The 19,280-nt window shown below is 39.1% G+C and overlaps 1 long non-coding RNA gene across 2 annotated transcripts; it reads right to left on the bottom strand.

Annotated features, from left to right (window-relative positions):
- Positions 1-398: 398 nt before the first annotated feature.
- LOC137162104 (uncharacterized) lies at positions 399-16,783 on the bottom strand. Of its 2 annotated transcripts, none has more exons than XR_010922279.1 (4): positions 16,672-16,783; positions 6,598-6,742; positions 738-817; positions 399-648 (listed from the first exon to the last, which is right to left on the bottom strand). It is a non-coding gene; the product is annotated as an uncharacterized lncRNA (long non-coding RNA). The 2 variants fall into 2 exon arrangements; XR_010922280.1 differs by lacking the exon at positions 16,672-16,783 and adding an exon at positions 9,412-9,602.
- Positions 16,784-19,280: the final 2,497 nt, after the last annotated feature.

The raw sequence follows: 19,280 nt of genomic DNA, 5'->3' as shown, positions 1-19,280 counted from the left end.
GCTATAAAAGCCTACTACTATGATTTAGGGGACAATCCTGTGAATTGCTCAGTGCCCTCAGTGAGTACTGAGGCCCAGAGTCAGGAAAGTACTTAAACACCTGCCTAATTTAAGCACTGGAGTCATTTCACTGAAGTCAATGGGATTACTCATGTGTCTACATTTCCTTGCTGAATCAGGGCCTGAAGGCACTCAGCATACCAGATTTATTTCCTGGATGGTGTTTAAGCTATTACTGGTCATAATTTCATATTTCAGTTATGCATATAATAAACATTCTGCTGGCAAGCCAGCAGTTGCTCTTAATGTTGCACAAGCTTCCAATGAACAACATTCTGAAAAGACAAAAAAAGTTTTAGTGCGACTGAAGAATGAGTGTAAATCAGGATGTGACTTTACCATCAGCAAATTTTTTGTAATGAAATAAAACATTATTGCTTACAGAAAAGCACAGTGTTGTGTTGCTGTGCTGTGCTGTGCTCTGGACACACAATGATGAGACTACAGAAAAACAGAGATGGAAAAGTGCACTGTCTCCAATGCATTCTAAAAACTAATAAAAACCTTCCATTTCCTCTAAAACCAAAATCACTAATAAATCAAGTTAAGATTTTTCAGTTTACTTTATCTTCTTGATTCCTGTAACATCTAGAGAGAAGACAGTGTTTGCATCAGAAACAAAAGTGAAAGAAAATATATTTGCCAAATAAAAATTATCACAATATACAGTAACTGACCTCAATTTTCACAGCTTCATCGCTCTGGCTCTTTGAGCTGCTTGGAGTTGGTTACACAGCAGCTGTCTTGTTTGTGGCACCTACCACATGTCAAACAGACAAAGGGATTTACAATAGCTACAGTTGGGATCTATGCCAGCTGTACCACTAGCTACATCTTCATTTTTTCCAGCTATGACACTCACTCACATTCAATACATAAAACAGAGTTATAGTGAGAGAGCTGCTAAGCTGATGCAACTGAGGTGATGATCATTTCCCTCTGACATCATCTGAAGGAACGTAGTGTAGTTTGCAGAAATTAGCACAGAACAGTGATCTGTGTAGTCCTGAGTTCTAATCCCACTATAAAAGTTATCACCATTTTAGTTGATTTTCTTATTATTTTTTGTTACTACATTTCTCAGGGCACAACCTTGCTTTAAAATCTATTCATTTATTTCGATACATGAGGCAGCTATCACATACACTACTCACCCTTAAAAATGACTGAAAACTAATCAATTTCTACAGAATTTCCTTCTGATTCCAAATGTGATGAGCCACTAAATTCTATGAATGTGAGCATGAATTGCCATAGTTCAATAGTTAATTCCATTCATAGTTTAAGATACCGGTGGTGACCAGGCACCTGTCCTTTTTCTGTATCAATCCTAGAAAATATATTTTGACAGTACCACCCGAGAGAAGGAATTCCTTTATTTACTTTGCAGGTATGTATATTTTTGTGAGGACACTAGACTGATAAGACCAGGCTTTCATCCATTCTCTATTCTGCCTACAGTTTGCACCTGCAGATACATATTTGTGGGAGAAATTAATTGAGGGGAAAGCAAAGAGTATATATTTGATTAACTGTCTAACTACACCTAGAAAGCAGACAATTATTTTGGATTAAAAAATAAAGGAAGAAGCATGGAAACCCCATTAGAAACTAGCCCCTCTGGCCTTTAGTTTGATTGTTTTTCCTTTAGGGCCAATTCTGGAAGCCCCCAGCATGTGGAATGACCATTGAAGTCATTGGCTTACAAAACAGGAAGTTGGAGAGCATGATGACTTTAGTGGACGGATTTGTCAGCCAGACAAGACATTTGATGTTTGGACAGTAAAGCTAGAAATGCTCGTAGCTTCTTCTGCAGCGATCATAGAATCAACAGTGTTTTAATGGAGGGTAAAGCATAAAATGTACTGCATAAAAAGCAGCAGCTTAATAACACCACTGATGGGGGGATGTTAAAAACCACATGAGGAAAAACTCCAGTAGTTTATGTAGCTAGAGTACCAGAATTCCCTAGCCCCCTAATTCACCATTTGCTAGACTTTTTATTTCATACAATGCATGGATCAACATTTTAAAAAATCCCTCTTTCTTTAATATCCATTCCCTTCTCTTCTCTTCTTCCAGAGCCTGGAGAGGACTCAACTGAAATACCTCCACTTCTCTGAATGGCACCAGAATGGCTTGTCTTTGAACACTGCTAGGGCAGCTTCACTTCAAATTCTATCACAGTAGCAACAGGGTCTGATGAGGGTTAGCAAGTTGCTGTAGTAATTGGTGGATTTCAATCATTTACAGCTGTGATGTTACTCCCATTGATTTTGTTTCATAAATCCCATGTATGATATTATCCCCCTGTAGTGGGGTGGGCTGGGGGATGGAGGGAGGGTACATGGGTCAGACTGCATGGCTTGCTGTGTGTTTAATACTCCAATCCATGTGTTTTATTTTAATTTTCTTTAAGTTTAGACTGACCAGTTTTCATCTTAAGCTTTGTTTGTTTCACTTCCCATTACTTTATTTAGCTTCCTTTGGTTTTTCCATGTGTTACCCTTGCGTTCTACCATTTAACCCCACTGTGTGTTTTGAGGTGCTTGGATTCAGTCTTAAAGGAGGTCATGCAGAGTTCAGAAATGTTTGGAAAAGGGGAAAAAAAGCCTGAGAAAGGTTTTCTTTCTTTCTTTCTTTTTTTTTTTTTTTGGTGTGTGTGTGTGTGTGTGGGGGGGGGGGGGGGGGGGTAGTTGTGTGACTTCTACCACAATTGTCGTTCAGGCTATACTCTGTCATGGCGAATACATTCACAATGGTGTGCAGTGAGTAACAAAATGTTGCTTCCGTACTAGCAAACTAGAGAACAGCGCAGGAAAGATCTTCTTCAGGAGGCTATTAGTCCAGTTGCGATCAGGTTATATTAGAATCTTCTGGCGACTAAATGTGACTACCTGACAGCCTAGTCCTCAGTCCCAGCTGCTGGATGTCCACCCACATTACCTCTCTATAAACTTCTGCTAACTGTTTGCCCAGTGTCAGTTTATGTAATTTATCATGTCCGCTTTAAACTCTGAATTCATTTGAATGAGTCACTGAGTTATTAGTCCCTCTACCCTCCCCTTCCCCGGCTGGGTAGATAATCAGCAATTCAGAGGGTTATTTAAAGCACCTAAACTACTACATAAAAATGATCTAGCCATGACATTAGGGTGGGTTTTTTTTTCTTTTGTAAAAAGAACCAATAACTATTGGCTGGGTAAAACATTTACACATAACTTCTGGCTTTCTCTCAGGCAGAGCTTTTGCAAGGGATTTGTGGGTCAGATAGGCTCAGAAGTTTCAGCCCATTGCCCACCCTACCTTAACAAAGCTTGCATGTGTTTGTACAGCTGTGCTTGTAGCTGTGGGAGTCCCAGGGATCCCAGAAGCCTTCAGTTCCTCTGCCTCCCCTTCACCATTGACCAGCACACAAACGCGCACAGAATGGAACTGTAGAAAAACTGTCTGACGAGCAGGCTAAGGGCCCAGAATTCAAGCCCTGTTTATTTTCTTTCCTTGATTTCCTGTTGCTACAGTGAGTAAATGGTCTCTCTCTCTCTCCCCCCCCCCCCCTTGCATTTTTACCTGTTTGTCTATCTCTGTCTGGCTGAGAATGAAAGAAACCATCCCCTTCAGGATCTCTTATAGCACTTCGAGGGACATATATGCTGTTCGGGGTCTCTAATGTTTAGCCCTAGATTTGGGGGTGGGGGGTTGAAGCGGGTGTGGGAGCTCAGATGACAGACATCACATCTAGATCTCCCATAACTCTACACTGAGAAAGGAGTTATTTTAATTAATATTAAATCAATGCCCAATTATGTCCAGTAAATGATGTGATGCTGAGCAGTAACCAGGCCATTAATATATCTTTTTGAATTGGTGCCATGAATTACAAAGTCTGTTATCAGGGGAGGTATTACATTTGAAATTAAAAAAAGAGAGAGAGAGAGACAAGGCATTTCTGAAAACTAGCTAGTAAATGCCAGTCAATCTTATGTTTATCTGGGTTCGTTAAACAAAGCAAAACAGGGAAAAACACTTTAAAATTATATCTATTAGCCTAATAAAGTCCAGAAATGCAGAATTGCAATTAAACATTAGCTTAGCCAGTGATTTCACAAGAAATCCTATTTATGCTGAAGTACTACTTTTGTTTCCGGAGTCGGATGCCAATTTCATAAAACCAGAAAAGTATCAAACTGAGCTAACAAAAGAAATTAAAAACCATTGCATTTTTTTCAAGGGATCCCCTTACTTAATTTGTGTAGACATTTCTAATTAGGGAACTGTAAGGAATTATATTAATTACCAACTGATATCTCAGTAACTTGTCAGAATTTTTCTTTTTGCCCAGGCATTTAGGCCTTGATTCTGCTTTTAGATCTGTACAGACAGGCCCTGGGACCCAGGCTGAGTCACATGGGTTTGCAGGATTGGGGCTTTACTTACTTGCCAGTTCTCTACTGTTCTGATCACTGGCCTTGTTTTATTTCACAACCCAACCAAGGAAAGAAAAACCAGAATCTTGAGTTGTCGTTAGCCTCCATAAATCAAAGGACAATTTCCATTTGATATGTTTAAAAGCAGCCCCTCTGTAGGAAGAACAGATGGGAGGGGTTTTTTGGTAAAATAAAAGAGGTAATTCTACTGACACTGGAAAAAATAAAAAAATATATATATTGACCATTTGAATGGTGATCCACAGTTAGGTGCTAAAGTACAAAGATCATGGTCTTATTCCAAAAATCACTTCAAAATGCCTGATTCAGTAAAGAAAATATGGTATGATGAATTAGGCCCTGCATTTGCCCTCAGAGTGAGGAGTGAGATATCAATTCCCACAAAACTCATATGAAGTATTAAATGTGAGTAAAAGGTCCTTTCCGGGCAGCAATTTTTCATAGGGTGTCCTATTCCTCAGTGCCAGGCCTACTACATAAATATAACTGTTTTCCATTCCCTCTCTGGCACTTTCTCCTTGTGAGAACGTCCCATTGCCTAAATATTAGGCAAGGGAAATATAACTGGTACTTGCCAGCTGGAAGGAGAGAAGAAAGGAAGAGAGAGCACAAACAGCAGTTGCAAACTGGCCATGTCACAGATGCAGCGGCTTGGTTCTGCCAAATGTAACAGCCCCTCCCCAGAAAGACATGATGGGAACGTTTCTAGAAGACAACACCCTGGCACTGAGAAGTGCCAATAGGGACCAAGAAATTTCCAGCCAAGGTGCTCTTGGAAAATGTGCTGCAATATTGACAAACCCAAGTGTTCAGAAATCATGGACCAGGTCTCCCAAAGTAATATTGATTTACACTAACATTGGAGCTCTTTATCTGCCTGAGTTTCTGAGCCTTTAGGTTCAGAGTTTCCAACTTTTACTGCACAGGGCTAGAAAATTCATTTTCATTTTAAAAAATGTAAAATTCTCATGTAACCCACATTGTGTCCCATCTTTGGGCCCTGGTGAATTGAGAAGTGTGTCTCTTGCCATGTTGAGTCAAAAGGTAGATGATATTGTGCATTGCTACCAGAGCTGCTTTTTTTCCAGGAGCATGTGCACAAAAAAATCTTCAAGGATCCCTCCCAGAAACACAGCTGACAATCTTGGGACCTGACTCCACAGGGATGTGCATCTCCCTGAAGCATAGACACATGGGCAAAGTGAAGACTGGGAATGGAAGTGCTACAAAAAGCGGAGAAGGGATAATCAAACAGCAGCACAGAGAGATAGGCAAAGTAACAAATCTTTCCTACATTTACATTAAGGAAGCATGATAAAAGTAGCCACTGTTGAAAAATAACTATTAGGCTGAAAGAAAGGGCAGATCAGCTGTTCTGGTTTATAAAAAAAGCTACCGTAAGCAGTGAGTACCAGAAGGCGATGGAGGGACTGGAAGGCTGAAGCCTTTTTCCCTTGAGATACAATTGGAAAGAGATCTGTGGGAGTACTGAAGGGGTTTTTGTTTAGCTTTCTGGTTTGGTTATACTGCAAGACAGAAAAAGGACATGAGTATAATACAAATCACCTTAATGTAACACAGTATATACCCTGACATAGCAATCAAAACAATATAGACGTATTTAGCTGCATGAACAGTAGTAATCTTGCTAAAGTGAAAAAGTCATTATAAAAAGTCAGGCTTGGAAGTGGACATGGAATGGAAGAAAACACATAGGCCTGTAGAATTAGACAAACACATACAAAGGTTATTCATAGTATGTTTAGAGGATTTGCGAAGAATAAGTTACTAAATGAGGAAAAAAGCCCCCTGAAACATACCACTCTAAAAAAACTATATAGATTTCTGCAGAACCCTGGGGTGCCTATCAACAGCCCATTCAAGTCAATGGTAATGATACATGGTAGCAGAGTTTTACCAGCTAATAGATATTTGTTCATCTACGTGAAAGGAGTTTGGTGATCTCAGTCCACTTCTTAGCAGATACATTAGTGTGCATGTTAAAAAAAGCACCATCCCCACCATAATCAGTGCCCTGGGAGTCTTGACAAACAGACCCAGGACTGAAGAAGCATAAAGACTTAATCACCTTCTCACCCCGAGAGGGGGTCCCTCCAGTCAAGTTGGAAGCAAAGTTGTGGGGAAGCTTTTCTATGAATAAATGCAGGACATCATTCTATAGAACTCTCAAGTAGAGCCAGAGGAATAGTGGATTTTTTCTTTTGGACAGGAACCTGAAAAAAACCAGAAAATGTTCAGAATGTGTCAGCAAATTCAAAAAGTCCATTTTGGGTTATACAAAACTTTTCATGCCAGGCCAGATTCAGAAAACCATGTTTGTCTGCTTATAACCTTTACCTCAGTGGTTAGGACACTTAGCTTTGGTCACAGGAGATTGCAGGATTCAATCCCCATGCTAAAGCAGAGTCTTGAACTAAACCCTCCCACATCCTAAGCGAGCCTACCCACCAGGTTACAGGCTATTCTGCAGTGAGCTGCTCTCAGTCTCTCCTGTTGAAGCTGTTCCATGTTGTATAAATGCATACATTTTCACTGGAATATAGACTTAAACTCAAGTTTTCCCCACTAGCAGGGGAGTGCCCTAATCACCAGGCTATAGGCTATTCTGCTCACAAGTTTTCCTGTTGAAGCTAGTGCACTTTATATAAATACATAAATATTAATTTGGCCAGAGAGAAATAGCAAGGGAATGACTTTACAGGCAGGTGGTAGAAGACATGGTTTCAAGTCTTCTCTCTACCTAATCAGAGGAGATGTGGATTCAAATCCTCCCCCCCCCCCGAGGAAGGAAAAGAACTCCAACAACTTGCAAGTGTCCTTTGTGTCTCAGGCCTCCCCACCACTCTCCTGAGGTTCCTGCCAGGGTGATGGCCTTTTAAGACTATTCCCGCTAGTTTAGTTGTCCTGTACCTTGTCAACCACTGACAGGAAATGCTGGCTGCAGAAAATATAACCCTTTGGAAAAGAGATTCATTGTCTAATAGGAACAGAAGCCAATGTCTCACCTCAGTGAGAGCTTAAAAAGAATGGAGACAAGGTAACCGAATGGCAGAAGAGAGACAATGGAAAGAAGGAGCAGGTACAGTCACTGCTGCTGACAAGTACAGAAATAGATTTCTCCAGGAGATCAAGTGCTGCAATGGAGATTCCTTTCAGGAGTCTATAAATCTCTACCTGTAGGGCCCTATGAGGGAAACACATTTTCCAGAAGCATATGTTGGTGTGTGGAAAAACAGGTGACAAAACGAAGCTGGAAAAAGAGGGGAAGAAGATGAGAAACTATGGAGAGGGGAAAGAATAAAGGAAATAGCAAGAAAAACAATAAATACACCATAGAGTTCAGGTTACAATTTTAATGGGTTTGGTCTTAAGCCACAATTGAAATTTAAAGAGCTCATTGAACCCTATAGTCTGTGCACCAACTAAACCAATAGCTCTATAGTTCAGAGCAAGTGAGTCTGGTGAAAGGGAAACGTCTACAGTACATGTAGGAGATAAACTAAATGTCCCTCTCAGGCTTCAGGGTCTTACTGATGAGCCAAATTCTGCAGTGAGTTACATCACCATTGTTTTCAGTGGGTTACATGTGAAGCAGGGCATTGCCGAACTTGGTCACAGAGTGAAATCCAGGTCCCACAGAGGTCAATGGCAAAACTCCCATGGATCTCAATGAGGCCAAGTTTTCACCTATGGTCTCTACTTTAGAAGGGAGAATTAGAAAGTTAAAGCGAGAGAGAACGTGTAAAGAACAATAGATAAAATGAGAGACTTTGATAGGGTTTAATGAATAAACATCCTCATTTCTTGCATAAATCTACCTGAGCTATTTTAATCAAAAAGCATGAAAAGTAATATCACCCGCACTAAGCATTCTACCTCTGCATCTGACAAAGTGAGTGGAGTCTCACGAAAGCTTATGCCTCCACAAATTAAATTTGTTAGTCTTTAAAGTGCCACAGAACTCTCGTTGTTTTTACTAAGCTTTAATGTAATTCTTCTGTTCATACATAATTTTTCAAATATGCATATAAATGACACTTGGCTAGTCAAAGAAAATTGTCCTTTTATTTTTGTTAGAAGAAACACCATATGAAATATTTCAAGGACAGTTTGTTGTTCGGCTATTTTTGTAGGTGTGCAGTTGGCTCTCTCGTTCTTCCTCCTCTGCAGCTTGGACAGCAGCCCTGCAGTTTGTCTGAGCAGTCAGTTCCTAGCCCACACTTCTTTAATCATGGTACATTTTAAAGAACAAAACAACATCCAGGCTAATGACTTATTTAAAAAGAAAAAACACCCAGAAATTATGTATTGGGCTTGGACTGGTTGTAGTAGCAGCAACAGTGAGGTGTGCCAGCGTGCTCATTATGGGTTTTCCCCTCTGTCATATCTCAGTCTAGGAACTAAGTTTTCAGAAATAATAATGTTGGGAAACTGGATGGCTTGTTAATGGTATAGAGAACCTTCAGTTTCTGGTAGCTAAGTTGGATCCAGCCCTAGTTGCACTTTGCCCATACTTGTACATGTTCTGTCTGATAAGTAGAGGACATATGTCAATCTGTATAACTGTCAATATGTTACTTTATATGAGCACTAAGAGATGCATCCACAAAATCCCGTACAACAGTGCTGTGAATACTATGAATGAACTGCTCTTCTGTGAACCATAATGTTGCTCTCTAGTGCATACTCTATGCCTGTACCATGCATGGAGCAGCCACAGAAATCAATAGAATGTTTTATGTGTAGAATATGCAATATTTTCCTTGGCTGCATACAGTAAAATAGGGAAGAGATCTATATTATAGGAAGTTCTGTGTCAGACTGTCTTAAAATCCAATTTCCTTTGATAGTCCTGGTGAAAAAGTCACTCTACAATACTCACCAACCTTGGATGAAACAGCAAACGATGAAGAGCTAAACTGATGTTGTTCTTTAAGGCCAAGATAGCCAAAACTTGGAGCTTTAAGTTAGGGTTCTAAATCCATGTTTAGGCAACTGTCTGATTTTCAAAAGTGCTGAGTCCCAATTACTTCAACGGGAGCTGTTGGATGCTCAGTACCTGTTTAATCAGAAAGGGATTTAAATATAAGGATTGAAGGGCTGAAATTTAGGCACCCATTTTTTAAATTCTTGGCTTAAAAAAAGGCATGAAGAATATAGGCAGGGTGGATATATTTACTATCCAGTTTTCTAAAGCACGTTTGAAATGATGTATTTATTAATCTGTTTACTTAGATGCATCTGTATACCAGATAAACAGAATGTATACAATCAAATCTAAGTGTGTGTGTGAGTCTATTCTGTCTCTGTAATTTTTGGACTCAAAGGCAATGCTGTACTTTCAAAGTGAGGTAGAATATAGGAATGAAATCTGATCTGTCTCTGTCTCCCACAGCTTTGTGATGCAAGGATAAACAGCGAGACATATGCATTCTCTACAGTTTCACATCAACCCCCCCCCTCTCTTGTTCTTAGCTTTAGCTACCATTAGATGCAGCCAGTTTGAAAGATTTACTTTATCGCCACCATCTGTTAATACAGTCAATTAACGCAGTAGACCACAGCGGTTCAGTAATGAAAGATCACTTCATTTTTCCTGTTTTGCAGGGTCCAGGATGCATTTGTTTTAAAATCTAGCAATATATGTTGGCTATATCTCCTGACTACAGGAATCTTTCTAGTAATCCCCATCAAAGTCATTGGAGTGATATAAAACCCCGGGCTGACCTTTAGGGGCAGTGGAAACTGCACCAAGCAGCGCTCACAGGTGTAAACATGCAGTTGGTTCACTTATCTCCCTTAAAAAGACACTATTCACTTCTTAGAGAGAGAGAAGGTGAGTGAGGTAATATCTTTTATTGGACTAACTTCTGTTGGTGAGAGAGAGAGAGTCTTGAAAGCTTGTCTCTCTCTCCAACAGAAGTTAGTCTAATAAAAGATATTACTTCATTGACCTTGTCTCTCTAATATCCTGGGACTGACACAGCTACAACACTGCAGACAACTAAAGCATAAGGTGACAGAAGTGAATAAAGAGCTGCTGATGCGTTAGAGAAAACTTTTCACTCATATAACCCTTTCCAGCCAAGGATCTCAAAGCTCTATATCAGTCAAACTGATTTCAAAAGAATCTGTTTACATATTTTCTGCATATCTCTTGCTTGTTAATTAGGGATACTTATATGAAGTTAGGGTATTTATCACTAGGAGTTGGTCTGCTCCCACTGCTTATACTTCACTTAAAGTCATAGGGCCTAATTCATAGTGAGTATATTGAATTTGGCCCATATTATTCTACTTATAACATTACCATAACTCTCACAGAAAACAACTGTGAAGACACAAGCAGACACCACATTATTTTCTTACCAGAAATATGAATATATGAAATTGTGTGCAGAATAAGCAGCAGGAAAAGATGAACTCAGGGCAGAATTTAAAATCACTAAAGCATACAGTAGCATAGGCAAGGTGTGTAAACCATTACATGATTAGCGGACATGTATAATTACCATGATTATATGTGAAAATTGGGTAATTGTAGAGGCAAATAATCAACACTGTCCAGTTGCATGTGAAATCATCGGATTTGCATGCACAATGGCAGGCATTGCATTCACAAATTAGGGACACAACTGCAAGCCAAAATGCTTTAAAAATCTAGCCTTTAATAATAAATGGCCTGTTTCCATACAAATGTCTCTGATAGTGAAACATATAGGGAGAGGCATATAGAAAATGTGTAAAATTATGTCTCACAAGAATGTTATTGGAAGATTTTCATGTAGTATCACTGGATTTTGCCAAATGGTATCCATTATGAATTGGCACTGTTGAAGGAAACAGCATGGAAGACCCCTCCCTGGTAGGACAAGCTGCTAAGCAACATGTGTACTTAAAAAAAATGGCTGTGAAGAGGAAAAGTCCTCATTCTTTTATCAACTGCAATTTCATTTTGCAACTATTAATTTATATTCTGATCAAACAATCATTTCAAATCATTATATTTCTTGGCCTTCCATCACCTGGATTTGACCCTAACCAAGGACTATGCCAAAGGAATTCTTAACTACTTACAGGAAATGACTTGAGATGTTAGCCTGTTTAAGAAACTGTCTTTGGGCTTTCACCAACTTTTCAGTATTGGTTCTCTCTCGTCCACAGCATCTCTCAGTCCTTCCCCTCTCACAGGGCAATCTTATACTTTTACAACAAAGTAAGGTATCCCGCTCCCTCTACACTCAGCAATACACAACCAGCCACAAGGATTGGGGAGAGAACAAACCACCATAAATCACCCAGTGCTGCAGTTTGGATGGGCTCGTGTCTCAAGTTATGACCTCATTCTGAATCTATTGTATAAAAATGATTTGTGGTACTAAGCCATAAGAGTCTTCATACAGCACTTTGAACACTGATGATGAATGAGCTTTGCATATTAATACTGGAGTTTGTAATTTCCACTATCTAGTGCATGTCATCTGAAAATGTAAAAGCACTTAACAAACATTAATTAAGTATCACAACTCCCCTGTAAGTTATATTACAATCAATTTGCAGATAAGAGGACTTCTCCTCAATTCCAGTCAAGTTAATGGCAGAGCCAAAAATGAAACCCAGACATCCTGACGACTAGTCTGTCCTGCACTAACCAATAGATACCTCTGTTAGTTTTTCTTTGCCCTTATTAGCTCTTTTAAACCAAACTGTTTAATAAATATTTTGGTGACAATGATTATTGTTGTAATGACTCAGCTAATCTGAATTCTCGCTGTAGCTGGGAAGCCTTACCGTAAAGCAGTGACAATTTTGGACTTTCTCACAACCCTAATCCCAAACAGTTCCAGCCATCTTCAACTGTCAGCTTTCAAGTCACTATCATAAACAGCAGAATGATGAGCCATCTCACTCCTTCCTATGGTAAAATCAGCAGGAGGGGTTGGGGAGGAAAGGTGTAAAGATCCCTTCAGGCACATTCTGCCTAGGGAACAGGCCTGAAGATCCATTGAAAGTCACCTGCAGAGCCCTTATAATTTCACTGCAGCTGTGACCCCAGGGGGTTTTGCTCCACATCCTCCAATACTGTGTCCAATGCAGCTGTGCAATCTGGGAAACTCCCTGGACATGGGTCACTCAGGCACCACTTTTATATCCTTGCTGTCTTTTCTGAGGAATCCCGTTCACAATGCTGCCCCAGGCTGTATTATCTTGTTTTCCAGTTAAAATCCAAACTGGAAGAAGGATGATGCAAATAGGTTTGCATTCCCTGTGCCCTGGCTGTGGTTTTCCCACTCCTTTCACAGCCAGCCTACTATCTACCCACAGTCCCAGCATAGATCCCCACACCTCCCTCTGTAGGATCCTGAGAAGGGAGAAAAAGGTGTTATGAAGGAAAGGTACCTTCTGCAACTACATCTGTGAGGGATGATCCCCTCTAGGGAATTTAGTTATGGTTTAGTTTCATAAAGTAAAGTGAGAACAATACCTCTGTTCAACACCAGCTGGATAATTTTAGATAGCACTCAATATCCAATTGAGCAAGATTAATTCCAATCTGTCAGTGTAGTGTGGTTTACCCTATAGCAGGAAGTGTTGTTTTTGGAGCAATGTGGAGCAGCCATTGCCATTTTACTGTCTACTGACAGAAATTAATAGTGAAGGACTTATACAGCAATTTATCAACAACCATTTGAATTCACACTTTTTCAAACCTCATATCTCCAGACTAGTGAGCATAGTGCCTGCCTATTTATGTCAAAATGTCAGTGGAAGGTAGAAATTGACCAGGATAGACTCCTGGGAGTAACTGATCTTAGTGACGCAGAGTTTGGTTAAACTCCTCAAGGACCAGTCTTGAAAGGAGCTGAAAGGCCCCAGAGCAGGCCTCTGACTGATCACAGAAGATATGTAAACACAGATGCAGCAGGCAAAAGGAGACCAGCCCTGCAAGTAAAGTGTGCCAAAGATATTGTAATTAGCACATTGTGAGACAAAGTGCCAGGACAGACTCTTGGAAATAAACAATCTGGTTTTTTTTAATTAAATTGTACGCTGTAAAGCAGAAAAATCTGGAAAAGACAATAGAAATGGGAAGGAAGTTAATTTTCACTCTAGTTATTTTAAAGAATGTGCATTCCAGTTCAAAGGGAAAAAGTGAACCGTGGTCATTTAAAATTCGTTTGCCAAATCAGCTGCCACTACTAAAAATACAGTACTGGAATTAGTGCTTCTTAGCTATCCAAAACTGTGTTTTTAAGAGAGATCCTATTACCAACAGCTATAACTGACAGTGTTATACTATTGGAATAGAGCGATTCTTCCAAATATACCATATAAGTAGTGTTAGTGGATCCATAAAGAGTCAAGGAGTTGGCAATGTCCTTTAGTAATACATTAACTTTAGAATGGCTTGCAAGATATTGTACCATGAAAAACGTATGAAGTCCATGGATTATCTGCAGTCCTTGCAAGCAAAAACTTAGTTGAAAGAACAAATAGAATTTGGATTATTTTTTAATCAGCAAGTTTGATTGAAGTAATATTTACCAATAATAAATACATGTTTTTCAACAAACGCTGCAATTAAAACTCAAGGTTTTTTTTTGTTTTGTTTTGTTTTTTTAACTGTGCTCTAAACTTTATAGAACTATTAAAAGGAGCAACTTTTAAAGCATGTAATGAGTGACATTTTAAATGAAAATACCTTTGCATGCAATAGCTCTGAAATAGATTAATTTCTAGACAGGTCTGTTCATATTGTTTTTTTCATAATCTAGGACCACTGGAAAAAGACTTTACAGCCTTGTGGAAACTTTTAAAGCACATTTTCCAGTAGCAGGTTTTAGTTTCAGCAATTTATCTTGTACTGCTTCCTCTCTTTGAATCTAACTTTTGATGCTGTTTTGTGTGAAGGATGACAGCAAACTGACTGAAGGAGCCCCAAATGGCAGGGGCTGGGGGGCTGGGAAGGGCTACCTTGCTTGACAAAGAAAAATAATCTTTCCAATTTTTTCATGCAAGAAGCTGAATTTTCCAGTGTAAAAATGTGTAGGGTCCTTAACTTTCTGGCAGAGTCTGTCATAACCCTGTTTTATTTGATCCCCTAAAACAGCATCAAAAGACTGAAAATTCAATAAGGTAAAATCCATTTCCTTTGTCTTCAAAGAAACTCAAGGTGTACTGATACATGTGGGTTGTTGTTTTTTTTTTTTTTTTTGGGGGGGGTGGGCAGAAGGAAAGGGGGTTTGTTTATTTGTTTCAAATGCATGATTTTTGTTGCAGGTCAAAAGGCAATGGACGTCCAAGCCATGATTCACAAGAAAATCTGATACAAAAGGAGCTATATTCTCTTGCTGAATTCGGAAGCAGTCAGAACAGCATGCAGACTATACAAACAGCTTTATAGAATGAGCCTCCCACACAACTGATCAATATATGACTTTTTTTAACCTTCTATTGTTTGCTCTCAGTAACCCCCTGGGTATGTTAACTGAGGTTTCTCTGGACATATCTCATTGACAGATGACACACTTTAGAGATAGAAGAGCTTGTATAAAGTGTGTGTGGGGGGGGGGAGGGGAGCGGGAGAAGATACCAATTCAGAGCAGATACATCAAGCATTTGGATTAACTGATTGTAAGAACAGATATCAAGTTGAGTATGGGATTGGATATGCAAATAAGAAAGTACAATGGGTGTGGCTGTGATAATATTGATTGTGTTAAGCCTCTGAGCAGGCCAGTGTCTTGGAGGACAAGACAAAGCATTTCCATCAGCTGCACAAGCACTCAATTCAGTCCTGCTGCTCAGTTTAGTCAGAGTAAAGTCAGACTGAACTCTGCTTGTGCACTTGATAAAAGTGCAAGGCCATTTCCTCTAACAGATCTGCCTCCCGAGTGTTTACAAACATTATTTGTTATTACAAGCAATATCAAACCAAAGATGGAGCAAATTAATTCTTCCAATTCCACTAGGCTTGCAGAGAAATTAGAACACCCTTGGAGAAAACTTTGACAGTATAAGCAATATTTTGAAATATTTCTCATCACCACAAAGGACACAGAGAAGGCCCTAAGGTCACAAGCAACTGGTTCACTGGTATGGTGAGCAGTGCAGCAGGTACATGAGCCCAGATGGCAATTAGGGATCTATAGATCTGTGAGGATCTGGGTTATAATGCTTTCAAATAGGAAGAGGAATTCAAGAAAGAAGCACAGATTATGGATCTAATTGGGAAGGACTATAACCCCAGAAGAATGTGACAAATGAGTTTTATTCAACATGAAGGACAATATGAAACCAGTTAGTGAATGAAATGGACTTGAATTTTTGAGATGTTGAAGAATGAGTTTGCACAGCTATAACTCTCTGAACAGGGTGTGTGTGTGGGGGGGGGGGGGGGGAAGTAATGGCTGTACCTGCTTTCCAGGTAATGTGTAAATTAGAGCTAGTCAAAAAATTAAATAATTTCCCCCAAAAACAGCACAAGTTTGAAGTTGTTTCCATTTCATAGGGTTCAGAATAGACCTAGTATGTGTTGTATGTGGAAAAAAAGATACAATCTTTTAAATTCAGATTATTGAAATACTACATGGTTATAGACTTTATTTTCCACAAAACACATTAGGGGTAAACAGTTTTCAGTGAATAAACATTTTCAATACTGTTAAGAAGTTGGATAGAATTTGATTAAAGTGTCATGAAAAATGTAAAAAAAAAAAAAAAAACCAGAAGAGTTTGAGAATTTTTTTCCCCATTTTTGTAAAAGTGTTTTTCAACACAAAAACTGTCTCCTTGAAAAATGTCAGCCAATTCTAATGTAAGTGTGTCAACTATACTTCCCTTCCCACTTCACCCAGGGGAAGTCTTTCCTTTCCCTTCAGTGGTGTTTGGATTAGCAGCCTTACACTTCAGTGCTGTCTGAGTTGTAGCTGTACAAAAGCCAGTAATCAAAGCACAGGCTCTACTGTCAGGAAACGAGATCATAGGCAGTCTGGCCTATTGGTCTGTAGGAAAATCAGGAATTGTGCTCAGAGAAGATGGTCAGAATGCCAGAGCCAAGGGTCAAGATGCTCAGAACCAGAGTCAGAGTCAAGACAAAGTTAAAGCCAGGAACTAGAATTGAGGGTCAGAACCAGGTTACCTGGAATCAGGAAAGGCGGCGGCGGCGGCAGCAGCAGCAGGTTCTGAGGCAGGAGTGATACTGGGACAAAGCCAGGTGCAGAGTAGAACAGAAGTAAGTTAGGAAAGAGGCAAGTACAGGAAAACAAAGAATCTGAGTACATACATACTGATTAGTTGCTATCAGGCACTGTGATTAATCAGGCAGTTTCAAGGCAGTGCAGCTGAGTTTATTAGTTGCCTGGCAACAAAGTTAGCAGGGGAGCAGGCCAGTAGCTGATCTTAGCTGGACTGACCCCTGACAGTTCCCCCTCAATGGTCCCTACCTACGACATCCATTCAGCATCCGAGGATGATCTGGCCCTACTTAATTAAACCTTATACATCACTCCTGTGAAGTAGGGTAGGGGGTATTGGCTCATTTCACCAGTCACAACAGTAGAAAGAAGTGGCTGACTAATAGCATACAACAACACTGCACAAGAACTTGGGATGGGAAGAGAAGAAGTATAACCATGCCCAATTGAAATTGCAGGGCTAATTTAAAATAATCACCTGAATTGGAATTTGGACAAGAAACCAGACACAAGGTCCCACTTTTATGAAATGTATTATAAAATCTTTAAAGCTTACACCACCCAGGATCTCAGTTTTGCATCTTATTCAGAACACAACACCATCCATAAAAGTGCTTCTTGACGACACATAAATGTAGTTGGGAACAGTGTCACCAACATCTATGAATCATCAGCACTATTTTGTATAAAATGTAGAGGCTTTTTCTGGTGATTTTCTATCTAGCTACTGAACTAATTAATCAGAGCCTGCTTCAACTGTGAGATCTGATGAGCTCACCTCACAAGATGGCATTGCTATTGTATTTTTTTACTCTTCTTGATAGATTGATGGATAAACATAGAGGATGGGTAAGTAAAATCTTGATCACAACTCTGACCCTGGCAGGTCACAGCAGTTTAGCCATAAGGCACAATGAGAGGTCACTTTGATATATACTGATATATAAATTCAAAGGTGTATAATATCATTTTTAAGAAAAGAGTTCCTTCATCTTGACAACTGGCTAATTTGAATGGTAGGCAGCCCTTTCCCACCTGTGGCCATACCACCCTGTCTTAGAAATGGGGAATTTGGTTTCCTGTTAATTGAGATCCTATCTGTGCAACAAGCCAGATATGTCAGCTTGTGAGTTTTACAATGAGCTATCCATAGTCATGCTGTACTGGTTTGCCAGATTATTTCAGCTGGCAAAGCTTCTCTCTGTACTACAACCAGCTTTCTCAGTTGAAAAGAAGTGTTTATTGCTTGAAAGTTTGGTAGAGTGTTGTCCTTTAATTACGTAAGCATGTAATTTGACCTATTGCAGAATGCTGTATAATTTAAATTAGTTCTCATGTGGCTCCCCCTGATAAACTAACGTGCTGAGCCAGGGTACATTTGGTGTAGACGAGATCCGAAATGGATTTACAAGTTATAAGCTGGAAGAACTTTCTGGTTGTCACACTGTGATTTTCATGGCAAGAATGAAATTTACAAACATTTTTATTATGTTTTAAATGGTTAAACATCACCAAGTAAAAGTAATTTTGTTTATATGTTTGTAATTTTCAAAAGCCAGACACTTTACATGTTACATTTTGGACACTTCTAAATAGGATATAAGAAGTCCACTAATAGATATAGTGCTTTGGTAGTACTTTTATAAAGCAATGAACATCATTATTTACCAGTTCTTTTTCTATGCTACTTGGTATACTTGACTAATATTAAACATAGAAAGTGATAATTAGTAATTCAGTCACTATTTATAATATAGAAGTTAAGCAAAAGTATAATGCATTCTACGTACTGTATTTAACACTTGTTAGGAAGGCTAAGCAGATAAATTATTTGTTAAAAGGTATTTTTAACAAATTTTGTCACCTTTTCTTTTTATAGACTGTCTATTGTAATAATTATATAGTACACATTACAAACATTAAATAGTTCATGCATTATGTTTTTCAAATTTCACTTACTCTATGGCTTTCTATTTGAGATGTGTTGCGCACTTGTGATTGGTTACATAAGCAGGACTGGCTATCCTAAAACATTTTTGGCACCTTCCACAATGGCTGAGTGGAGGGGAAGGCCAGACAATCAAAAACAAAACAGCAGTGTGGTGATGCCCAGGGCACCTGCCAACTGTCCTGTTTGCCCCACCCTAGAGCCATTCCTTATAGGTCACATGGTGATGTTTCTGGTCTCTGAATGATCACAATTCTTATCAGTGGTGCAAATGAACTTAAAAAGCAAATTTTAAATTAGCTTCACATGATTTTTTAGCATGTTCTTAAAATTGGATTTCCTCTAGTATTGAGCTTGTGAAATCTGCTCATACAAATGCTTGCAGAAAAGGAACACAGAAAGCTATAGTAAATTTGCCAGAAAATGCAGTTTTTGTGTCTTTGTGACTTTGCATCAAATTCAGCAAATAATTCTGAAAAATTTGAAAAAGTCAAAATAGTTTTTCAGCCATTTCAAAATAAAATGTTTTATTTTGACCATTTGACTTTTTGTTTTGAAATAATGTTTAGAAACTGAGCTAATTTAAAAAACAAAACAAAAAGTGTG

This window comes from Emydura macquarii, unplaced genomic scaffold (genome assembly GCF_026122565.2).
Source record: "Emydura macquarii macquarii isolate MOO-44397 ecotype Brisbane River unplaced genomic scaffold, CSIRO-AGI_Emac_v2 contig_2422, whole genome shotgun sequence".
Lineage (NCBI taxonomy): Eukaryota > Metazoa > Chordata > Testudines > Chelidae > Emydura > Emydura macquarii.
The sequence above is the reverse complement of the archived record's forward strand: the minus strand, read 5'-3'. Positions and strand labels throughout refer to the sequence as shown.